Raw genomic sequence first — 24,800 nt, 5'->3', positions numbered from 1 at the left:
AGATGACTACCAAAGACGGTTAATATTCGAATATTACTGGTATATGAGGACATCTCTAAAAAGGGGGAAGAACTGATTCAGTTCTGAGATGAATTACAATATTCCCAAATTCAAAAAAAAAAGGGTGGGAATGGATTGAATACAAGTATAAGGGACTACTAAAAAGAATTTGTAGCACTAGAAGAGATGAAAGCTTTCAAAGAGGAATATTTATAGGAAGTTCAATAATCTTCAAAGGAAAGGAAGATAGTGTGTCTACGGATAGCAAGACAGCAGTCCTGCCTGAGATTAGGAAGTACCTCGTAAGTTGTGAAATTCCAAGTCACCGGTTATATCAATTGTGAGAGTGTATGACACAGAACCATATAAACACTCGCCGTGATGAAATGGCCAACAAAATGGTGTAAGGACAACGATAAGGAGCCAAAGAAGAACAGAGGCTAATTTAAGTCTCAAATGATCACCGGTACAAGAGAAAAAGGACTTAAGAAGAAAGCATACTCATATTGAAAGAAAATTATGATTAAGTAGGATTTTTTCGTAGTTCCATGTTTGTGAGTTTATTTTGTAATTATGTTAAGATCGGAGGAGAAGAAATTGAAGGAAAAGTTCAAATATGAATTTGATGATATCTTGAGTCATAAATTAGCTTGAGCTATGATTATTAGTATATTATGAGTATAATCTTGCTATGAGGAATAATAATGATGATGAGGAAGTATTATATACAAGTGTATAAGGGATCGTGTTGAGGTCGTTGTTATGGATTGATTATGAAAAGAAGTCTGGATGGACAATCTGAAATAAAATAATCACTAAGAATAATAAATCACTAGCAAGGAAATGCATTGCAAATCATCTGGGCGCTACCATAGGTGGAACTATGATGATATTGTAAGGAATTAAGGAGTCCGACCAAGGAATAAAAAGGAGATGATATGGTATGTATATAAGGTCGACTAGTACAAAAAGGGATAATCTAAAATATCACCATAGAAGCAAGCAAGGAAGGGTACCATATCTGAACAAGAGAGTTTGTCTACTAGTAGGGAAATAAGGAGCAAGACAAAAGAGTACAACAATTAAGACCACCTTAATGGCAACAGGTCCCAGGACGGTAACTAGATATCAGTTGACCACTAGGTAAATACATAAGAATATGAGGATATGGAACAAATGAAAGAGTTCGACAAAGAATTGGGAGAATATGAAAGAAGACTGATGAGCCCATAGCGTAAGAGCATGGAGATCAGGAACGAAAGAAGGACAACCATTTCAAGAAATGAATGATAGCATCGTAAGCTCGCAAGCTACAACATTCGAGGACGAATGTTTCTAATGGAGGAAGGATGTTACACCTTGCACTTTTAAGAGCATGAGCACGCAACATATTTCACCGTATTAGTAGAGTATCAGGGATGTCCTGTGAAGTTTTGAAAGGTACAAGCCATGGGAAGTACGTAACAATGAAGTAAAGGATGAATTATGATCTCGTAAGTCGTAACTTGGAAGGAAAACCGTAGAACCAAAAGACATGACCCTTATAAAGTATAATTAATGATAAATATCATGTATGGAAAGTTTTGGAAGATTCCGGGATCAAGAAAATAGAAGAAAATAAGTTTGTCGAAAATTTGGAAAAACATTTGGCAGAATTTTGAGTCAACTTCAGAGAGGTATATCTCCTGGTATATCAAGAGTTTTGAGGTGTTTCAAAAGCCTAAAATGAAGTTCGCCGAGTGTAGTTTCCAACGCAACAAACTGTTCGTCAATACGACATTAGAGTAGGGAGTTATAGGCGTTTTTAAAACGGACTACCAGAAGCCTGCGAACCTACGCGAAAATTCTAGAAACTACTTAAAAAGCCCACCAATTTCGGCCCATCAGCCCAAACCGAATTGGACTACTATATATACCCTCTTAAGTCATCTAAATCACCTCATTTTTCACCATTTCTCATCTCCACACTTCTCTAGAAGCTCCCAGAACATTCATCCAACATTCTTACACCAAGATATAGCAAATTTAGGAGTTTCTACATCAAATTAAGCTCGGGTTTGTAAGATTAACAATGAATCTCGACGAATCAAAGAAGGGCCACGACTTTGGGGTTCAAATTTTCACCAAAACCGAACCTTCTAGACCCTATGAGCTCTCTCCAACACTCCAAACCATTCCAAATCAAATCAGGAGAAGATCAAGCCATAAAATCCTTAACTAGTTCATGGAAGGAGCTTATTCGTACTTCTAATTGAAGTTGTGGTGGATAAGCTTTAGGGTGAATTGTGTGAGGTGAAGTTCTTCAAGTTATAATGTATGTTTTTCATCTTGAGTTTGATATTAAGTCGTTTCTTTTGAGGATTTTACTGGTTTAAAGTAAGGGAAAACATGGCATAAAGGTTGTAGATAGATATGTTAATGTTGTTGGCTTATGGATTGATTTTCAAAGGAAGTTTCGGACGGATTTGTATACGTTTGTCATGTAGTATCTTGATTACGTTATGGTTGATGTTGTTAATGATGTTTGGGAGTTGTTTTGGAATTTAGAGGAAGTAAATAATACAAGAGACATACTGCCCGAATTTTGACAGATTCTAAGAGGGTTTAATTTGAAGGCTTAAAATAAGCATACGACGACAAGCCTAACAATAGTATGAATTTTCTTGAATGCAGATTTACGAGCTTGGGAGGATAAGCGTTAAGTAGTTAAGGAGACACAAAAGGTATGTTAAGGTTGTTCCTTCTTTTCTTGGCATGATTTCATATATGGTGAGAGCATGATGAACCTTATGACTAGAGATTTGTCAAAACAGATCTTGTCATATTGTTTCTTAGTTTCAGAGTGTTATGTTATTCTTTCTGAGGGGCCATATCCCCTCCCTATGTCCTTGAGTCCATAGAGAGACAAAAGAGACATGTACCGTATTAGTATATATATATATATATATATATATATTCTTTAGCCTGGACACTTGGTCAGTGAGACAGACATGTCTGGCCTACGGGTCAGTGAGACAGACATGCCTGGCCTACGGGTCAGTGAGACAGACATGCCTGGCCTACGGGTCAGTGAGACAGACATGTCTGGCCTACGGGTCAGTGAGACTGACATGTCTGGCCTACGGGTCAGTGAGACTGACATGCCTAGTCTACGGGTCAGTGAGATAAATTGCTTGGCCTACGGGTCAGTGAAATAGATTGCATGGCATATGGGTCAGTGAGACATATTGTATGGCCGACAGTTCAGTGAGATTTTTCAGTTGCCTAGCCACTTGGTCAGTGAGATATATAATAGCATTATATTGCATTTCTTATGAGACAGGTCAGGTGAGATATTCAGAGCAATCTTTGGCCTCCAGATTGTATTGTTTTCAGTTCAGTTTCAGTTATCCTTTGCCTTACATACTCAGTACATTGTTTCGTACTGACGTCCTTTTTGCTTAGGGGCACTGCGTTCATGCCTGTAGGTTCAGGTAGCCAGACAGGCGATCCAGCTCAGTAGGCCTTCCACTCAGCTACAGACAGTGCGCTTCACTTGGCTCAGAGCTGCAGTCCCTTTGGGTATGCTATTTTGACATGTATATATGGGTATGATGGGGCCTTGTCCTGTCCTTTCTACAGCTCATACTCCATAGAGGTCTATAGATAGTTGTATGTAGCTGGGATGTTACGTAGCCTTGTCGGCCCTTATTTTTATTGTACAGCATACGTAGCGGCTTAGTCGGCTTGTACTGTTATCCTCAGCACGTATGTGTGTGTGTGTATATATATATATATATATATGCTGGTTATGAGTTCTTAATGCATACGGGAGTTAGTATAGCTCAGTTATAAGTTATTTGTGAGCCACCAGGTTGCTCAGTAAGATGCAAGTACGAGTTTAGAAGTGCTTGGTCAGTAATGGTCAGGCGCTCGTCACGACTCATCGGCTTGGGTCGTGACAGGGATGACATTGATAGCTTGCAGATCTTATTGGTGTTCTCTTATATACATTATGAAGTCCGGAGTTACAAAAAGAAAGCGTATCATTTCCACGTTATACGTCTGATAAGCTTTATAAAAATATGTCATATGTTTGAATATTGAGATTCCACTTGAATGACGCTTTCCCGAAGTTGAGTTGCCAAGACATCGTCAAAAAAGGGGCATAACACACGTTTAGGATCATGAGTGTTGAAAGTTCTCAGAGTGTCACTAAAAGGGGTTGTAGAATGTAGCGTAATATGGATGGATATTGGTAGTTCTAGTGGTCATTGTTGAAGTGTAGAGAGTTAAATAAGACCAGTCATGTGGCAGGTTCTAAGGATCGTAAACGGATAACGAAATGCTACTTAAGGTGAATTGTACGGTTAACTTTCATGAGATTGTTGGTTGATTATAGATTATGATGCAAAGCATGTTGTTAGCTAGGAGTTGTATAAAATGGGGCAGTAGGGTGTTAGCTAAGAAGAGCGCCACTCTATGGCTAGTGTTCATGTGATGGTTATGAGGTTATAGAGTGTAGCGTAAGATGAATCATGATTGATGATACTCAAGATACCATTGTTGGGTCGTAGAGCGTCGCTTAAGACAAGTTATGTCAATGTGATTAGGTAGAATAATGTTGATGGTTTCTAAAGTATGGTTAAGGGTATTTTAGGACATTAGCAAAGATAAATGATATCGATAGTTCCATATGATCAGAATTGGGTATAGAGGGATCATTTAAGGTGGACGATATTGATAGCTCCTAAAGAGCACTGATGGGGAATAGATTGATGTGTAGGACGATTCATAAGGTTTATTAAAGTTACGTTTTACGCATAAGGTTCAGGAGGTATCGTTGAAGAGTCCTAGAGTTTTTTGGAAATATATTAACCCCATGTCATAGACTCCATAAGCTAATGAAGAGATACATTATGTTCATGATCCGACTTATCATCCTAGCATATAACTCCCAAGTTTAAGTCAATAAGTGTCACGACCTAGCTAGGGGCCGTGACGGGTACTCGGGGCTAGCCACCGAGCACGACTCGTTCTACTACTTATGATGCTCATTAACATTCTTTTACCACATTCATACTCAAATTATAAGGAAAACGTCTTTCATTTGAAGACATAAATACTTTTATATACATGCGTCTCTCGGCAATCAAAACAATATATGTACATATTAGCAATCTCGTGAGACCATATAACCCACACTGCGCATCTACGAGCCTCTACTGGAGTGCTAGATACAAGGACGGGACAAGGCCCCGTCATGCCCAAAATACATATACACGAATATACATAAAACAATCATCATAAGCACCTCCGAACAATGGGGTGCTCTCAATTAGCTACTGGCTCCTACGAATTAGGATCAAGCTCACCTCTCTGCCTACCTGTGGGCATGAACACAGCGTCCAAAGAAAATGGACATCAGTACGAACATTGTACTGAGTATGAGAGGCATAAATAATGAAATAAGGCAATGATATAAAAGAAGTATCAATATGGAACATCTGTACCTGACGGTCAAGTATAAAGGAAATAATGCATGCTGGCTTACTCATAATCATCATCATGTCATGTATGCATAAGTATATATATAAGCTGCCCGTCCATATAGGTACGGTGTGATAATGTATAAGCTGCCCGTCCATGTCAGATCGGTGTAAGAATCATAACATTAGCCTGCGTCCAGGCCTCCCGCGTCCGGGGTATCATCTCATGTCGCCCACTAGTGGTGTCTGCCCATGCCATCTGGCTATGGTGTATACGCTGCCCGCCTTAGCGGTGACTGCCCGGCCATATAGGCGCAGTGTATATCATCATCACACATGCTCATCATAGTATGCTCGTCATAACATGCTCATCATAATATGTTTATCATAATACATGCATAAGGCTCAAGGACAACTATAGTTTATCGGGGTGACATAAGGTCGTGAACCCCCGATTTCATTATGGAGCATTCATTGACATTCTGCCTCACCTTGAAGGAATTAAAATATAAGGTGAGTGTACATAATAAATAACATCACTTACGTTATAGGATTCATCATATCATACCTTTTAGAATATCTATACTTTAACTCATCATCATCATTATAAGGCTCATAATATATCTCTTATCTTATGTAGCTATTCATGGATATAAACTTTTAGCTTTCCGAAATATAAGAATTCATGAAAAGGAAAGAAGAGTCGTGATATAGGATTCATGCCATTAGAAGGAAAGGACTAGCCTCACATACCTTTTACGTTTAACTAAGCTATCGTTCGCTTGTTCTCCTTCAATGTCACGTTTCTACCTTCAAGAGAGAATTTGCATTAATGTTAGTTAGTCGACTATAAGAACGCGCTACTATTTCTAGGGAAAGTTGGGCAGCATTTCCTTTGTTTATACTACTTTCCCCACATTCTATATCAACCCCCAAACGCTCACAATAACATTCACAATTTGGCAAACAACAATCATCATTTGTATACATTTATCACAATCGACCATTTCTCTTCAATTTCTCCACAATTGTGGTTATGGCTCATTATCGCGTTTTCTCATATATAATACTTATTTCATGGTCTAAAAGTCATTTATAACATATTCATAATCACAACACACCAACATTCATGATTCCATCCAACTACCATTCAACCATGACACTATTCACTCATTTATAACCCATTTTCTATGTATTTCTACAATTCAAGTGTCTTAGCCTTCTTATACCTTAAACAACATGATATGGTCATGAAACTTACCTTAGATGATGGTTGAACAAGCCTTGAATGGAAATATTCTTCTAGCACCAAAACCCTACTTCACTTCCCTTGGGTTTTCTTGAGGTGGATGAGCTCTTACTAGGTTTCATGCACTTTGTTTCATGGATTTGGTGTTGTTGATCTTGTTTTTCCCCTGCATTTTCATGGATGAAGAGTGGAGAGAATATTCTAGAGTTTTCTTGAAGTGTAGAGAGTGGAAGTGAAAATGAAAATGAAATGATAAAGGTCCCTTATATTAATTCACAAAAGTTGTCCCGACCAACTTATACGGACCAACCTACGGTCCGTATATTTTTCACAGACCGTATGTTGGACCTTATGTTTGGTCCAGTGAGGTATGCTATTCTAGACTGAATCTGCGGTCTGTGAATTTTATACGGCCAGTATGTCTGGCCGTATAATGTCCAGTTATCCGGAACTTGTTCTCGTCGACTCGTTTGATCTCCGATCCTTATGGAACCTTCTTAACACTTCAATACCAATCTAAGGGATGTTGTTACTTGTCTCTAAGACATAATTATTCCCTCATTAACTCGTCGTCCATAATTCTTACCCGATACATAACATATCCTTTACTTTCTTCGTCAAACTTCTTTCTTTACGTCCAATGTCTTCGATTCTCGATCAAGGTCATCAAATGCTATATCTTACTTATCAAATCACTGTATACATCGTACTCTTCGCTAGCCTATTCTCTATACGCTAACGGGGAATTTTTCAAGGTGTAACATTCTTCCCCCCTTTTGGAACATTCGTCCTCGAATGTTAAACACTCGGGATTCTACGAAAATTTCGCCAGAGTTTCCCCTGTAATATGGCACTACCAACCTGTCACAACAACCTATAATATCATTTCCTCACAGGGCTACAACACAATATCATCATATCTATGGCCACACACGACCAAAAGCATAAAAAAGTAAGCGTACATACCTCATAGCGCTAGTGTTTCATCTTGAATCGCTGTTGGGGGTTGGAATAAATGCGGATACTTGGACTTCATACTTTCTTCCGCCTCCCAGTCATTTCTTCCCGGTTGTTGTTTCGTCACAAGACTTTGACTGAAGCTACCTCATTATTTCAAAGTCTTCACACTTTCCTTTCTAGAATGGCAATAGGCACTTCTTCATATGCTAGCTTTTCCGTCACTTGGACATCATCAATTGGAACAATCCTCGTGGGATCTCCGACACACTTGCGGAGCATCTAAACATGGAAGACTGGGTGGACTGATTCAAGCTCTGAAGGCAAGTCCAACTCATAGGCTACATGACGCACCTTGCGGATAAATTTATAGGGTCCGATGTTTCGAGGACTCAACTTCCCTTTCTTGCTAAACCTCATCACCCCTTTCATTGGTGACACTTTCAAAAATACCCAGTCATTGACCTGAAGTTCCAAGTCTCGCCGGCGATTGTCCGCATAAGACATTTGGCGACTTTGGGCTGTCAACAATCGATTTTAGATCACTTTTGTCACGACCCAGCTAAGGGCCATGACGGGTACCCGGGGCTAACCACTGAGCACCACTCGTTCTACTACTCGTCTTACTCATTTAATACACTTTTATCAACTTTATACTCAAATTACAAGAAAATCACATTTTATATGGAAACATAAATACTTTATATACATTTGCCTCTCGGCCATCAAAATAAAATAATATATACATATAATAGCATCTCGTGAAACCATCTAACCCACACTGCGTATCTACGAGCCTCTACTGGAGTGCTACACATAAGGACGGGATAAGACCCCGTCATGCCCAAAGATACATATACATGAATATACACAAAAGAATCGTCATAAGTACCTCCGAACAAAGGAGTGCTTTCAATCAGCTGACAGCTACTGCTGGTCTGGGTCGAGCGCTCCTCCCTGTCTACCTGTGGGCATGATCACAGCATCCAAAGAAAACGAACGTCAGTACAAATATTGTAATGAGTATGAGAGGCATAAATAAAGAAATATGGCAATGATATACAAGAAGTATCAATATGGAATAGTTGTATCTGACTATCAAGTGCAAAAGAAGTAATGCATGCTGGCTTACTCATAGTCATCATCATGTCATGTGTGCATAAATATATAAGCTGCCCGCCCATATAGGTACGGTGTAATAATGCATAAGTTGCCCGTCCATATCGGATCGGTGTGATAATCATAACATTAGCCTGCGTCCAGGCCTCCCGCATCCGGGGTATCATCTCATGCCGCCCACTAGTGTGGTCTGCCCATGCCATTTGGCCATGGTGTATCGTATAGCTTCCCGACTTGGCGGTGACTGCCCGGCCAACTAGGCGCGGTGTTATATCATCATCATACATGCTCATCATAATATGCTTATCATAACATACTTATCATAATATATGCATAAGGCTTATGGACAACTTTACTCGACTAGGGTGACGCAAGGTCGTGATCCCCCGATTTAATTATGGAGTAATCATTAACATTCTGCCTCACCTTGAAGGAACTAACATATAAGGTGAGTGTGAGCGATAAATAACATCATGCCATTTTAAAATCATCATATCATATCTCTTATCTTATATTACCATTCATAGATATAGGCTTTTAGCTTTCCGGAATATCGGAACTCATGAAGAGGAAGAAAAATTATGCTAGGAGATTCATGCCATTAGAAAGAAAGGACTAGCCTCACATACCTTTGATGTTTAACTAAGCTATCGTTCGCTTGTTCTCCTTCGATACCACATTTCTACCTTCAAAAGAGAATTCGCATTTACGTTAGTTGATCGACTGTAAGAACGCGCTACTATTTCTAGGGAAAATTAGGCGACATTTCCTTTGGTTATACTACTTTTCCCACATTCTATATCAACTCCCACACGCACATAATAACATTCACAATATCGCAATCAGCAATAATCATTTACATACATTGACCACAATCCACCATTTTTCTTCAATTTCTCCACATTTATGGTTAGAGCTTACTATCGTGTCTCCTCATATATAATACTTATTTTGTGGCCTAAATGTCATTTATAACGTATTCATAATCACAACACTCCATCATTCATAATCCAACCCAACTACTATCCAACCATGACATTATTCACTCACGAATGACCCATTTCCTATGTCTTTTTACAATTCAAGTATCCTAACCTTCCAATACCTTAAACAACATGTTTTAGTCATGAAACTTACCTTAGATGATGGTTGAACAAGCCTTGAATGGAATTACTCCTTTTGCACCAAAACCCTACTTTACTTCCTTTGGGTTTCCTTGAGAAAGATGAACTTTAGTGTGATTCTTACACTTGATTTCGTGGATTTTATGTAGTTGATCACTAATTTGCTTTGGTTCTCTTGTGATGAAGAGTAGAGAGTATTCTAGAGGCTTCTTGAGAGAAATATCGTGGAGTTGAAATGAATTGAATGAGGTTAGGTATCCTTTTATTGACTTAAAATCTAATCCGGAATGAACAGTGACTGAAGTGTACAGTGGTCGTAAACCCAGTTTACGGTCCGTATTCCAGTTTACGGGCCATATATCGTGGTCGTATTTAAGCATATCAAAACCATATAGGTATACTGGAAATCATGGTGAATTACAATCACGGTATACGGGCCGTATTTCAATTTACGGTCCGTATTCTGAGTCGTATTTAACCATTTAGACATTTGGCAGAAAGTTGAAGTTTTAGAATGTTGGAAGACGATAGCAGTTTACGGTCCGTAAACCACTTTACGGGTCGTATTCTATTTTACGACCAACTGGGCCGAAGTGTAAATCTGCAACTTTCACATTTTCAAAACTCATAAGTAGTCATCCCCTTCTTAGTAAAACATCGTACACTCATACTCTTCGTAGGTCTATTCATTGTACGTTCACGGAGAAATTTCCGAGGTGTAACACTCTTCCCCTCTTTTGGAACATTCGTCCTCGAATGTTAAAACACTCAGGATTCTACGAAAATTTCGCCAGAGTTTCCCCTGTAATTTGGCACTACCAACCGGACACAACAACCCATAATATCATCGCCTCACAGGGCTACATCACAACATCGACATATCCATGGCCACACACGACCAAAAGAAGGAAAAATAAGCATACATACCTCATATCGTTGGCGTTTCATCTTGAATCTCCTCTAGGGGTTGGAATAAATGCGGGTACTTGGACTTCATCTTCTCTTTTTCCTCCCAAGCCATTTCTTCCCAATTGTTGTTTCGACATAAGACTTTAACTAAAGCTACCTCTTTATTTCGGAGTCTTCGCACTTACCTGTCTAAAATAGCAATAGGCGCCTGTTCATAGGTTAGCCTTTCTGTCACTTGCACATCATCTATCGAGACAATCTTTGTGGGATCTCCAATACACTTGCGGAGCATCGAAACGTGGAAGACTGGATGGACTGATTCAAGCTCCGAAGGCAAATCCAGTTCATAGGCTACATGACCCACCTTGCGGATAATTTTATAGGGTCCAATGTATCTAGGACTTAGCTTCCCTTTCTTATCAAATCACATTACCCCTTTCATTGGCGATACTTTCAAAAATACCCAATCACTAACTTGAAATTCCAAGTCTCGTCGGTGATTGTCTGCATAAGACTTTTGGCGACTTTGGGCTGTTAACAATCGATCTCGGATCACCTTAACTTTTTCCACCGCTTGTTGAATTAATTCAGGGCCTACTAGTTGTGCTTCTCCTATTTCAAACCATCCGATTGGGGATCTACATTTTCTTCCATACAAAGCTTCGTATGGGGCCATTTGAATGCTAGAATGATAACTATTATTGTATGCAAATTCGATTAGCGGTAAATGATCGTCCCAACTTCCACCGAAATCCAGCACACATGCTCGTAGCATATCTTCCAAGGTCTGGATAGTACGCTCGTCTTGTCCATCGGTCTGCGGATGAAATGCCATGTTAAGCTTCACTTGGGTGCCTAGACCTTCTTGAAAGGACTTCCAAAACTTGGCTGTAAATTGTGCTCCTCTGTCTGTGATAATAGATAATGGAATACCATGAAGGCACACAATTTCCTTGAGATACAACCTTGCATAATCTTCGGCTGAGTATGTAGTCTTAACTGGGAGAAAATGGGTTGCTCTCGTCAATCTATCCACAATCACCCATATAGAATCATACCTGCCGCGGGAATGAGGTAATCCCACGATAAAATCCATGTTGATCACTTCCCATTTCCAAGTAGGGATTTCTATTGCTTGCAATGAGCCTCCTGGCTTCTGATGTTCAACTTTTACTTGTTGGCAATTTGGGCACTGTGCTACAAATTCGGCTATGTTTCTTTTCATGCCATCCCACCAATACATCATCTTGAGATCACGATACATTTTAGTCGCACCCGCATGAATGGAATACCGAGAACAATGTGCTTCTTCTAGAATTCGTCGGTGCAATTCTGCTACATTCGGCACACATAGCCTGCCTCGGTATCTAATAATTCCGTCCATAGAAACTTCGAATGAAGACTTTTCTTTTCCATGAGATGTGTCTTTGTAACGACACAATTTAGGATCTTCATATTGCCGTTCTTTCACCTCCATGTTCAAGGATGAAATTGTGGGATCATTGATACTAATCCCCGCATTACCTGAATCAATTACACGTACTCCCAGATTAGCTAATTGGTGGAGCTCATGAACCATCTCTTTCTTTTCCAGAGGGACTTCACATAAACTGCCCATTGATCGGCGGCTAAGCGCAACGGCTACTACATTCTCTTTTCCGGGGTGGTACAAAATGTTCACATCATAATCCTTCAATAATTCTAACCACCGCCTCTGTCGCAGGTTCAACTCCTTTTGCTTGAAAATGTACTGAAGACTTTTATAATCTGTGTAGATATCAACATGCACCCCATACAAATAATGCCTCCATATTTTTAAGGCATGAATAACCGCAGCCAATTCGAGATCATGAGTCGGATAATTCCTTTCATGTTTCCGTAATTGTCTTGAGGCATATGCAATAACCTTTCCATGCTGCATCAATACGCAGCCTAATCCAACACCGGAAGCATCACAATATACCACGTAGCCATCTGACCCTTCTGGAAGTGTTAAGATCGGAGCTGAGGTCAATTTGTCTTTCAACTCTTGGAAGCTGCGCTCATAAGCATCATTCCATTGAAATTTGGCTGACTTCTGGGTTAGCTTAGTCAATGGGGCTGAAGAATCTTCTATAATAACCTGCCAAACCTAGAAAACTACGGACTTCTGTAGGCGTCGTAGGCCTTGGCCAAGTCTTCACAGCTTCAATCTTCTGAGTGTCAACTCGAATGCCATCATTTGAGATAACATGGCCCAAAAATGTCACAGAATTTAGCCAGAACTCGCACTTTGAAAATTTTGCATACAATTCTCGGGCTCGAAGAATGCCAAGAACTATTCGCAAATGATATGCATGTTCTGATTCCGTGCGAGAATACACCAGGATATCATCAATAAATACTATCACAAATAAATCAGACACAGGACTGAATACATTGTTCATCAAATTCATAAACACGACCGGAGCATTAGTCAACCCAAACGACATCACCCGGAATTCATAGTGACCATATCTCGTTTTGAAGGCCGTCTTGGGAATATCCGCTTCTCTAACTCTCACTTGATGATAACCCGATCTCAAATCTGTTTTTGAAAACCATTTGGCACCCTGTAGCTGATCAAATAAATCATCAATCCTCGGAAGAGGATATCTGTTCTTTATCGTCACCTTGTTCAACTGCCTATAGTCGATACACGTTCGTAGAGATCCGTCTTTCTTCCTTACAAACAAGGCTGGTGCTCCCCACGGTGATGAACTGGGTCTAATAAACCCTTTTTCAAGCAAATCTTTCAGCTGTGCCTTTAGCTCTTTTAATTCCGCCGGAGCCATTCGATAAGGAGGAATAGAACTAGGCTTGGTGTCCGGCAACACATCAATGGCGAAGTTAATCTCTCTTTTCAGAGGAAGACCTGGAAGTTCATCTGGGAATACATTCGGAAATTCATTCACTACGGGGACTGATTGGAAAGTTGGTGGCTTTGACTCGGTGTCATGAACCCGAAATAAATGATAAATATAACCCTTGGCTATTATCTTCCTTGCCTTAAGGTAGGAAATAAACCTACCCTTTGGAGATGCTGCATTACCCTTCCATTCAAGCACGGGCTCTCCCGAAAATTGAAATCGAACCACTTTTGAACGGCAATCAACATTTGCATAACACGAGACCAACCAATCCATACCCATGATTATATCGAAATCTATCATTTTCAGCTCAATCAAATCAGCTTTGTTATGACGATCACATATCACAATGACATAATTTTTGTACACTTGCCTTGCTATCACGAGATCACCAACTGGAGTGAGTACCTCAAAAGGTTTAATTGACTCGGGTTTCACCCCAATACAACTAGCAACATATGGAGTAATATAAGAGAATGTAGAACCGGGATCTATCAATGCGTACACATCAAGGAAGAATATAGACAATATACTTGTAACCACATCCGGGGAGGACTCGAGATCCTGTCGTCCGGCTAAAGCATATACGCGGGGCTGAGTGGCACCTGAAGTAGATGCTGCCCCTCTGCCTCTACCTCGGCCTGCTGACATCTAGGGAGTCTGCCTTACCGAGCGCACTGAGGAAGAACCAGCCGCTGAACCTGTAGGCTGAACTCCAACTCTATCACTCATCGACAGGCAATCTCTCATCATGTGCCCAACTTGGCCGCAAGTATAACAAGCGTCCGAACCCTGTCAACACTGTCCGGGATGCAATCTACCGCACTGGCTACATCGCGGTACTGGGGGTCTCCTCTGGCTATAATCTTCCCTGATTTGGGAATCTGGGGCCCTCGAACTCTGACCCTGTCCTGAGCGGAAGGAGCGATCAAATCTCCTACCTGCAAATCGGGAGGTGCACTGGTCACTGACTGTCCTTGGTACTTTCTGCCCGATCACTTGAACTCGCATGTTGTCATTGTGCCTGAGAGGCAACCAATTGCGTCAATAAATGAATAGCCTCGATCATTTGTTGACCCGAAGCGACCGGTGGAGGAATCGGAGCTGGAGCTCCTCCTTGTTCTTCCATATTAGGCGGGGTAGATGAAGTATTAGACAAGGCCTCATTATGTGATTCGACTTCTTCTATATCCACCGGAGGCTCTCTTTCTACCCTCCTCTTTGCCATAGTCTTGCCCTTCTGGGCGGCTGTAGCCTTTCCCTTGGGCAGCATTCCGAAATCATAACACACTATAAGGGAGGATAAAATCTTATACACGGCTCTATCGCACGATCTCATAAGAAGAAAGATGGTCATTTTTTCTAAATGCCCTGTAGCCTCTTGTTTATTGATGTGGCGCGCAACACACCATAAACAAGACTCTACTAGACAAGGCTCGTAGACACTTCCAAGGACTGAACTGCTCTGATACCACTTTTGTCACGACCCAGCTAGGGGCCATGACGGGTACCCGGGGCTAACCACCGAGCACCACTCGTTCTACTACTCATCTTACTCATTTAATGCTCTTTTATCAACTTTATACTCAAATTACAGGAAAATCACATTTTACATAGAAACATAAATACTTTATATACATTTGCCTCTCGACCATCAAAATAAATTAACACATACATATAATAGCATCTCGTGAGACCATCTAACCCACACTGCGCATCTACGAGCCTCTACTGGAGTGCTACACATAAGGACGGGACAAGACCCCGTCATGCCTAAAGATACATATACATGAATATACACAAAAGAATCATCATAAGAACCTCCGAACAAAGGTGTGCTTTCAATCAGCTGACAGCTACTGTCGGTCTAGGTCGAGCTCTCCTCCCTGTCTACTTATGGGCATGATCACAGCGTCCAAAGAAAACGGACGTCAGTATGAATATTGTACTGAGTATGAGAGGCATAAACAAGGAAATATAGCAATGATATACAAGAAGTATCAATATGGAATAGTTGTATCTGACTATCAAGTGTAAAAGAAGTAATGCATGCTGGCTTACTCATAGTCATCATCATTTCATGTGTGCATAAATATATAAGCTGCCCGCCCATATAGGTACGGTGTAATAATGCATAAGTTGCCCGTCCATATCGGATCGGTGTGATAATCATAACATTAGCCTGCGTCCAGGCCTCCCGCGTCCGGGGTATCATCTCATGCCGCCCACTAGTGGTGTCTGCCCATGCCATTTGGCCATGGTGTATCGTATAGCTGCCCGCCTTGGCGGTGACTGCCCGGCCAACTAGGCGCAGTGTTATATCATCATCATACATGCTCATCATAATATGCTTATCGTAACATACTTATCATAATATATGCATAAGGCTTATGGAAAACTTTACTCAACTGGGGTGACGTAAGGTCGTGATCCCCCGATTTCATTATGGAGTAATCATTAACATTATGCCTCACCTTGAAGGAACTAACATATAAGGTGAGTTTGAGCGATAAATAACATCATGCCATTTTAAGATCATCATATCATATCTCTTATCTTATATTACCATTCATAGATATAGGCTTTTAGCTTTCCGGAATATCAGAACTCATGAAGAGGAAGAAAATTTATGCTAGGAGATTCATTCCATTATAAAGAAAGGACTAGCCGCACATACCTTTGATGTTTAACTAAGCTATTGTTCGCTTGTTCTCCTTCGATACCACGTTTCTACCTTCAAAAGAGAATTCGCATTTACGTTAGTTAATCGACTGTAAGAATGCACTACTATTTCTAGGGAAAATTGGGCGACACTTCCTTTGGTTATTCTACTTTTCCCACATTCAATATCAACTCCCACACGCTCACAACAACATTCACAATATCGCAATCAGCAATCATCATTTATATACATTGACCACAATCCACCATTTTTCTTTAATTTCTCCACATTTATGGTTAGAGCTTACTATCGTGTCTCCTCATATATAATACTTATTTTGTGGCCTAAATTTCATTTATAAAGTATTCATAATCACAACACTCCATCATTCATAATCCAACCCAACTACTATCCAACTATGGCATTATTCACTCACGAATGACCCATTTCCTATGTCTTTTTACAATTCAAGTATCCTAACCTTCCAATACCTTAAACAACATGTTTTAGTCATGAAACTTACCTTAGATGATGGTTGAACAAGCCTTGAATGGAATTACTCCTTTTGCACCAAAACCCTACTTTACTTCCTTTGGGTTTCCTTGAGAAAGATGAACTTTAGTGTGATTCTTGCACTTGATTTCGTGGGTTTTATGTAGTTGATCACTAATTTGCTTTGGTTCTCTTGTGATGAAGAGTAGAGAGTATTCTAGAGGCTTCTTGAGAGAAATATCATGGAGTTGAAATGAATTGTATGAGGTTAGGTCTCCTTTTAATGACTTAAAATCTAATCCGGAATGAACAGTGACTGAAGTGTACAGTGGTCGTAAAACCAGTTTACGGGTCATATATCATGGTCGTATTTAAGCATATCAAAACCATAGAGGTATACTGGAAATCATGGTGATTTACGATCACGATTTACGGCCCGTATTTCGATTTACGGTCGGTATTCTGAGTCGTATTTAACCATTTAGACATTTGGCAGAAAGTTAAAGTTTTAGAATGTTGGAAGACGATAGCAGTTTACGGTCCGTAAACCACTTTACGGGTCGTATTCTATTTTACGACCAACTGGGCCGAAGTGTAAATCTGCAACTTTCGCATTTTCAAAACATATAAGTAGTCATCCCCTTCTTAGTAAAACATCGTACACTCATACTCTTCGTTGGTCTATTCATTGTAAGTTCACGCAGAAATTTTCGAGGTGTAACAACTTTGACTTTCTTTACCGCTTGTTGAACCAATTCAGGGCCTATTAACTGTGCTTTTCCTATTTCGAACCATCCAATTGTAGATCAGCACTTTCTTCCGTATAAAGATTCGTACGGAACCATTTGAATACTAGAATGATAGCTATTGTTGTATGCAAATTCAATAAGGGGTAGGTGATCATCCCAACTACCACCGAAATCCAGCACACACACTCTTAGCATATCTTCTAAGGTCTGAATAGTTCGCTCGGCTTGCCCATCAGTGTGCGGATGGAATGCCGTACTAAGCCTCACCTGAGTACCCAGACCTTCTTGAAAGGACTTCCAGAACTTGGCTGTGAACTGTGCTCCTCTATCTGTGATAATGGACAGTGGAATACCATGGAGTCGCACAATTTCTTTGAGATACAATCTCGCATAATCTTCTGCTGAGTAGATAGTTCTAACCGGAAGAAAATGGGCTGATTTCGTGAGTCTATCCACGATCACCCATATAGAATCATACCTGCCTCGAGAACGGGGTAACCCCACAATAAAATCCATGTTGATCATTTCCCATTTCCAAGTAAGGATTTCCATTGCTTGCAATAAGCCTCCTGGCTTTTGATGCTCGACCTTTACTTGTTGGCAGTTTGGACACTGAGCTACAAATTCTGCTATGTCCCTCTTGATGCCATCCCACCAATATATTAGTTTAAGATTATGATACATCTTGGTTGCACCTGGGTGAATAGAATACCGAGAATAATGGGCTTCTTCTAGAATTCGACGGCGCAATTCTGCCACATTCGGCACACATAGCCTGCCACGGTATCTAAGAATTCCAGCCATAGAAACATCAAATGGAGACTTCTCCTTTCCATGAGATATGTCGCTGTAATGGCACAGTATAGGATCTTCATACTGATGCTCTTTCACTTCCATGTTCAAGGACGAGACTGTGGGATCATTAATGCCAATCCCTGCACTACCCGAATCAATTACACGTACTCCAAGATTAGCTAATTGATGGAGCTCGTGAACCATTTCCTTTTTTTCCGGTGGAACTTCACATAGACTACCCATGGATCGGCGGCTAAGCGCATCGGCTACTACATTCGCTTTTCCGGGGTGGTAAAAAATGCTAACATCATAGTCTTTCAATAATCCTAACCACCGCCTCTACCGCAGATTTAACTCCTTATGTTTGAAGATGTATTGAAGAATCTTGTGATCTGTATATATATCAACATGCACACCATACAGGTAATGTCTCCACATTTTCAATGCATGAATAACCACAGCCAATTCGAGATCATGAGTTGGATAGTTCTTTTCATGTTTCCGCAGCTGCCTTGAAGCATATGCAATAACGCTACCATGTTACATCAATACACATCCTAATCCAACACCAGAAGCATCACAATATACAACATACCCATCTGACCCTTCTGGAAGTGTTAAGACCGGAGCTGAGGTCAATCTGTCTTTCAACTCTTGGAAGTTGCGTTCACAAGCATCATTCCACTGAAATTTAGCTGACTTCTGGGTTAGCTTCATCAACGGGGCTGAAATAGATGAGAAGCCCTCTACGAATCTTCTATAATAACCTGCCAAACCCAGAAAACTACGAACTTCTATAGGCGTCGTAGGCCTTGGCAAAGTCTTCACAGCTGCAATTTTCTGAGTGTCGACTCGAATACCATCATTTGATATAACGTGACCCAGAAATGTCACAGAATTTAGCCAAAACTCGCACTTTGGCATATAATTCCTGGGCTCGAAGAATTCCATGAACAATTCGCAAATGATCTGCATGTTTTGATTCTGTACGAGAATACACTAGAATATCATCAATAAATACTATCACAAACAAATCCAAGAGAGGCCTGTATACGTTATTCATTAAATTCATGAACACAACCGGAGCATTAGTTAATCCAAACGATATCACCCGGAACTCATAATGGGCATATCTTGTTCTAAAGGCTGTTTTGGGAATATCCGCTTCTCTAACTCTCACTTGATGATAATCCGATCTCAAGTGTAGTTGATCAAATAAATCATCAATCCTCGGGAGAGGATATTTGTTCTTTACCGTCACTTTGTTCAATTGCCTATAATCGATGCACATTCGTAGGGATCCGTCTTTCTTTCTCACGAACAAGACCGGTGCTCCCCACGGCGATGAACTGGGTCTAATAAACCCCTTTTCAAGAAAATCTTTCAACTGCGCCTTTAGCTCTTTTAATTCTGCCGGAGCCATTCGATACGGAGGAATGGAAATCGGCTTGGTGTCCAGCAACACATCAATGGCGAAGTCAATTTCTCTTTCTGGAAGAAGACCTGGAAGTTCATCTGGAAATTCATTCACTGCCGGAATGGATTGGAAAGTTGGCGACTTTGCCTCGGTGTCATGAACCCGAACTAGATGGTAAATATAGCCCTTGGCTATCATCTTTCTTGCCTTAAGGTAGGAAATAAACCTACCCTTTGGAGATGTTGCATTACCCTTCCACTCAAGCACTGGCTCTCCCAGAAATTAGAATCCAACTATTTTCATTCGGCAATCAACATTAGCATAGCACGAGGCCAACTAATCCATACCCATAATTACATCGAAATCTAACATTTCCAGCTCAATTAAATCGACTTTGGTCTGGCGATCACATATCACAATTACACAATCTTTATACCCTTGTCTAGATATCACGGGATCACCAACCGGAGTAGATACCTCAAAAGGTTTAATTGGCTCAGGTTTCACCCCAATACAACCAGCAACATACGGAGTAATTTAGGAGAATGTGGAACCCGGATCTATTAATGCATACACATCACGGGAGAATATAGACAATGTACCTATAACCACATCCGGGGAGGACTCAAGATCCTGCCGTCCGGCTAAAGCATATACACGGGGCTGCGTGGCACCTGAAGTAGATGCTCCCCCACTACCTCTACCTCTGCCTGCTGGAGTCTGAGGAGTCTGCCCTACCGGGCGTACTGAGGAAGAACCAGCTACTGAACCTGTGGGCTGGATCCTAGCTCTACCACTCATCGATGGGCAATCTCTCATCATGTGCCCAACCTGGCCACAAGTATAGCAAGCATCGGAACCCTGGCGACACTGTCCGGAATATAACCTACCACACTGGCTGCATCGCGGCACTGGGGGTCTCCTCTGACTATAATCTTCCCTGAACTGGAAATCTGAGGCCCTCGAACTCTGGCCCTGTCCTGAACGGAAGGAGCGATCCAATCTCCTACCTGCAAATCGAGAAGGTGCACTAGTCACCGAATGACCTGAGTACCTAGAATATGTCTGCCTCGATCCCCCTCTATAATCATTGTCTGCTCCCATAGATCTGGCCCTCTTACTTTGCCTTCTATCAATATCACGATCACTTCTTTGTGGTTGCTGTCGTTCCTCTAGATTCTGAGCATGGGATTGTATTCGGGAAATATCCATCCCGTCTTGCAACGAAGCCGTCAAGGAATCTTTAAATAAATGTGGCCCTAAGCCACTCACGAATTTATGTACCTGATCTCCCATGTCGGACACCATAGTCGAGGCATATCTAGCCAATGAATTAAATTGAAGGCTATATTCCCGGGCAGTCATGTTTCCTTGCTTCAAATTTAGAAATCTATCCGCTCTAGCTCGACGAACCTCGGGTGGCAAGTAATGACGAATGAAAGCATCTACGAATTCTTGCCAAACCGGAGGAGGCGCATTCTCTCCTCTTGATAATACCCAGTTATTATACCATAAGACTGCCACATCCCGGAGTCTATAAGATGCCAACTCCACGGATTCAGTTTCGGAGGCATGGACAATCCTCAACGTCCTCAACATCTCATCGATGAAACCTTGCGGGTCTTCATCCGGCTTTGACCCAAAAAACTCCAGAGGATTTAGACTCATAAAATCACGGGCTCTGGTACTAGCTGCCCGATCACTTGAACTCACATTTTGTCGTTGTGCCTGTCCGGCAACTAATTGTGTCAATAGATGTATGGCCTCGGTCACTTGTTGACCCGAAGCAACCGGTGGAGGAATTAGAGCTGGAGCTCCTTCTTGTTCTTCCACATTAGGCGGGGTGGAGGAAGTATTAGATGAAGCCTCATTCTGTGACTCGCCCTCTTCTACATTCATCGGAGGCTCTCTTTCCACCCGCCTCTTCATCATAGTCTTGCCCTTCCGGGCGGCTGTAGCTTTTCCCTTTGGCGGCATTTCTGAAAGCACAACACACTATTAGGGAGGATAAAATCTTATACACGGCTCTATCACACGATCTCATAAGAAGAAAGATGGTCATTTTTGCTAAATGCCCTGTAGCCTCTTGTTTATTACCGTGGCGCGCAACACACCATAAACAAGACTCTACTAGACACGGCTCGTAGACACTTCCTAGGACTGAATTGCTCTGATACCACTTTTGTCACGACCCAGCTAGGGGCCGTGACGGGTACCCGGGGCTAGCCACCGAGCACCACTCGTTCTACTACTTATTATGCTCATTAACATTCTTTTACCACATTCATACTCAAATTATAAGGAAAACGTCTTTCATTTGAAGACATAAATACTTTTATATACATGCACCTCTCGGCTATCAAAATAATATATATACATATTAGCAATCTCGTGAGACCATACAACCCACACTGCGCATCTACGAGCCTCTACTGGAGTGCTAGATACAAGGACGGGACAAGGCCCCATCATGCCCAAAATACATATACACGAATATACATAAAAGAATCATCATAAGCACCTCTGAACAATGGGGTGCTCTCAATCAGCTACTGGCTCCTATGAATCAGGATCAAGCTCACCTCCCTATCTACCTGTGGGCATGAACACAGCGTCCAAAGAAAACGGACTTCAGTACAAACATTGTACTGAGTATGAGAGGCATAAATAATGAAATAAGGTAATGATATAAAGAAGTATCAATATGGAACATCTGTACCTGACGGTCAAGTATAAAGGAAATAATGCATGCTGGCTTACTCATAATCATCATCATGTCATGTATGCATAAGTATATATATAAGTTGTTCGTCCATATAGGTACGGTGTGATAATGTATAAGTTGCCCGTCCATATCGGATCGGTGTAAGAATCATAACATTAGCCTGCGTCCAAGCCTCCCGCGTCCAGGGTGTCATCTTATGCCGCCCACTAGTGGTGTCTGCCCATGCCATCTGGCCATGGTGTATACGCTGCCCGCCTTAACGGTGACTGCCCAGCCATATAGGCGCGGTATATATCATTATCACACATGCTCATCATAGTATACTTGTCGTAACATGCTCATCATAATATGTTTATCATAATACATGCATAAGGCTCAAGGACAACTATATTTTATCCCCCGATTTCATTATGGAGCATTCATTGACATTCTGCCTCACCTTGAAGAAATTAAAATATAAGGTGAGTGTACACAATAAATTAAATCACTTACGTTATAGGATTCATCATATCATACCTTTTAGAATCTCTATACTTTAACTCATCGTATCATTATAAGGCTCATAATATATCTCTTATCTTATGTAGCTATTCATGGATATAGACTTTTAGCTTTCCGGAATATAAGAATTCATGAAAAGGAAAGAAGAGTCACGATATAGGATTCATGCCATTAGAAGGAAAGGACTAGCCTCACATACCTTTTACGTTTAACTAAGCTATCGTTCGCTTGTTCTCCTTCAATGTCACGTTTCTACCTTCAAGAGAGAATTCGCATTAACGTTAGTTAGTCGACTATAAGAATGCGCTACTATTTCTAGGGAAAATTGGACAGCATTTACTTTGTTTATACTACTTTCCCCACATTCTATATCAACCCCCAAATGCTCACAACAACATTCACAATATGGCAAACAACAATCATCATTTGTATACATTTATCACAATCTACCATTTCTCTTCAATTTCTCCACAATTGTGTTTATGGCTCATTATCGCGTTTTCTCATATATAATACTTATTTCATGGTCTAAAAGTCATTTATAACATATTCATAATCACAACACACCAACATTCATTATTCCATCCAACTACCATTCAACCATGACACAATTCACTCATTTATGACCCATTTTCTATGTCTTTCTACAATTAAAGTGTCTTAGCCTTCTAATACCTTAAACAACATGGTATGGTCATGAAACTTACCTTAGATGATGGTTGAACAAGCCTTGAATGGAAATATTCTTCTAGCACCAAAACCCTACTTCACTTCCCTTGGGTTTTCTTGAAGTGGATCAGCTCTTACTAGGTTTCATGCACTTTGTTTCATGGATTTGGGATTGTTGATCTTGGTTTTCCCCTGAATTTTCATGGATGATGAGTGGAGAGAATATTCTAGAGTTTTATTGAAGTGTAGAGAGTGGAAGTGAAAATGAAAATGAAATGAAAAAGGTCCCTTATATTAATTCACAAAAGCTGTCCCGACCAACTTATACGGACCAACATACAGTCCGCATATTTTTAACTGACCGTATGTTGGACCGTATGTTTGGTCCAGTGAGGCATGCTGTTCTGGACTGAATCTACGGCCTGGACATACGGTCCGTGAATTTTATACGGCCAGTATGTCTGGCCGTATAATGTCCAGTTATCCAGAACTTGTTCTCGTCGACTCATTTGATCTCCGATCCTTATGGAACCTTCTTAACACTTGTTTAACACTTCAATACCAATCTAAGGGACGTTGTTACTTGTCTCTAAGACATTATTATGCCCTCATTAAATCGTCGTCCATAATTCCTGTTATAGCCCGCATTTTGTATGTTCGGATATTTCGAGATCGTCGTGACAAGTTAAGGCAAGACCATTTTTTAAAAATTATTTTAAGGTACAAGTTGTTATGAATATTATTTATGAACATTATTAGTATGGAAATATTGAGAAAGACTAAGGGAAAAAAGGGAAATTCACAAAAGGAGTCATGGAAATAATGTGGAAGGCTAGGGGCAAAATGGTAATATTGAGGAAAGTCGAGGGGCAAAACGGTAATTTCACACAAGTTCATGAAAGTTCCAAAAAGGGCCATATTGGCCATGTGAAAAAAAAGATGACAAGTTGCCATAATATTCATCTTTTATACATGGCAATTTCTAGAATTTTGGAGAAAAGAAGAGTAGGGCCATGTGTTCATAATTATTACTTGAGGGGCTTAAGAATAAATATAGATAAGTGGTAGAAAAAGAA

Source organism: Lycium barbarum, chromosome 4 (assembly GCF_019175385.1).
Source record: "Lycium barbarum isolate Lr01 chromosome 4, ASM1917538v2, whole genome shotgun sequence".
In the NCBI taxonomy this organism is placed as follows: domain Eukaryota; kingdom Viridiplantae; phylum Streptophyta; class Magnoliopsida; order Solanales; family Solanaceae; genus Lycium; species Lycium barbarum.
Note: the sequence above shows the minus strand (reverse complement) of the source record.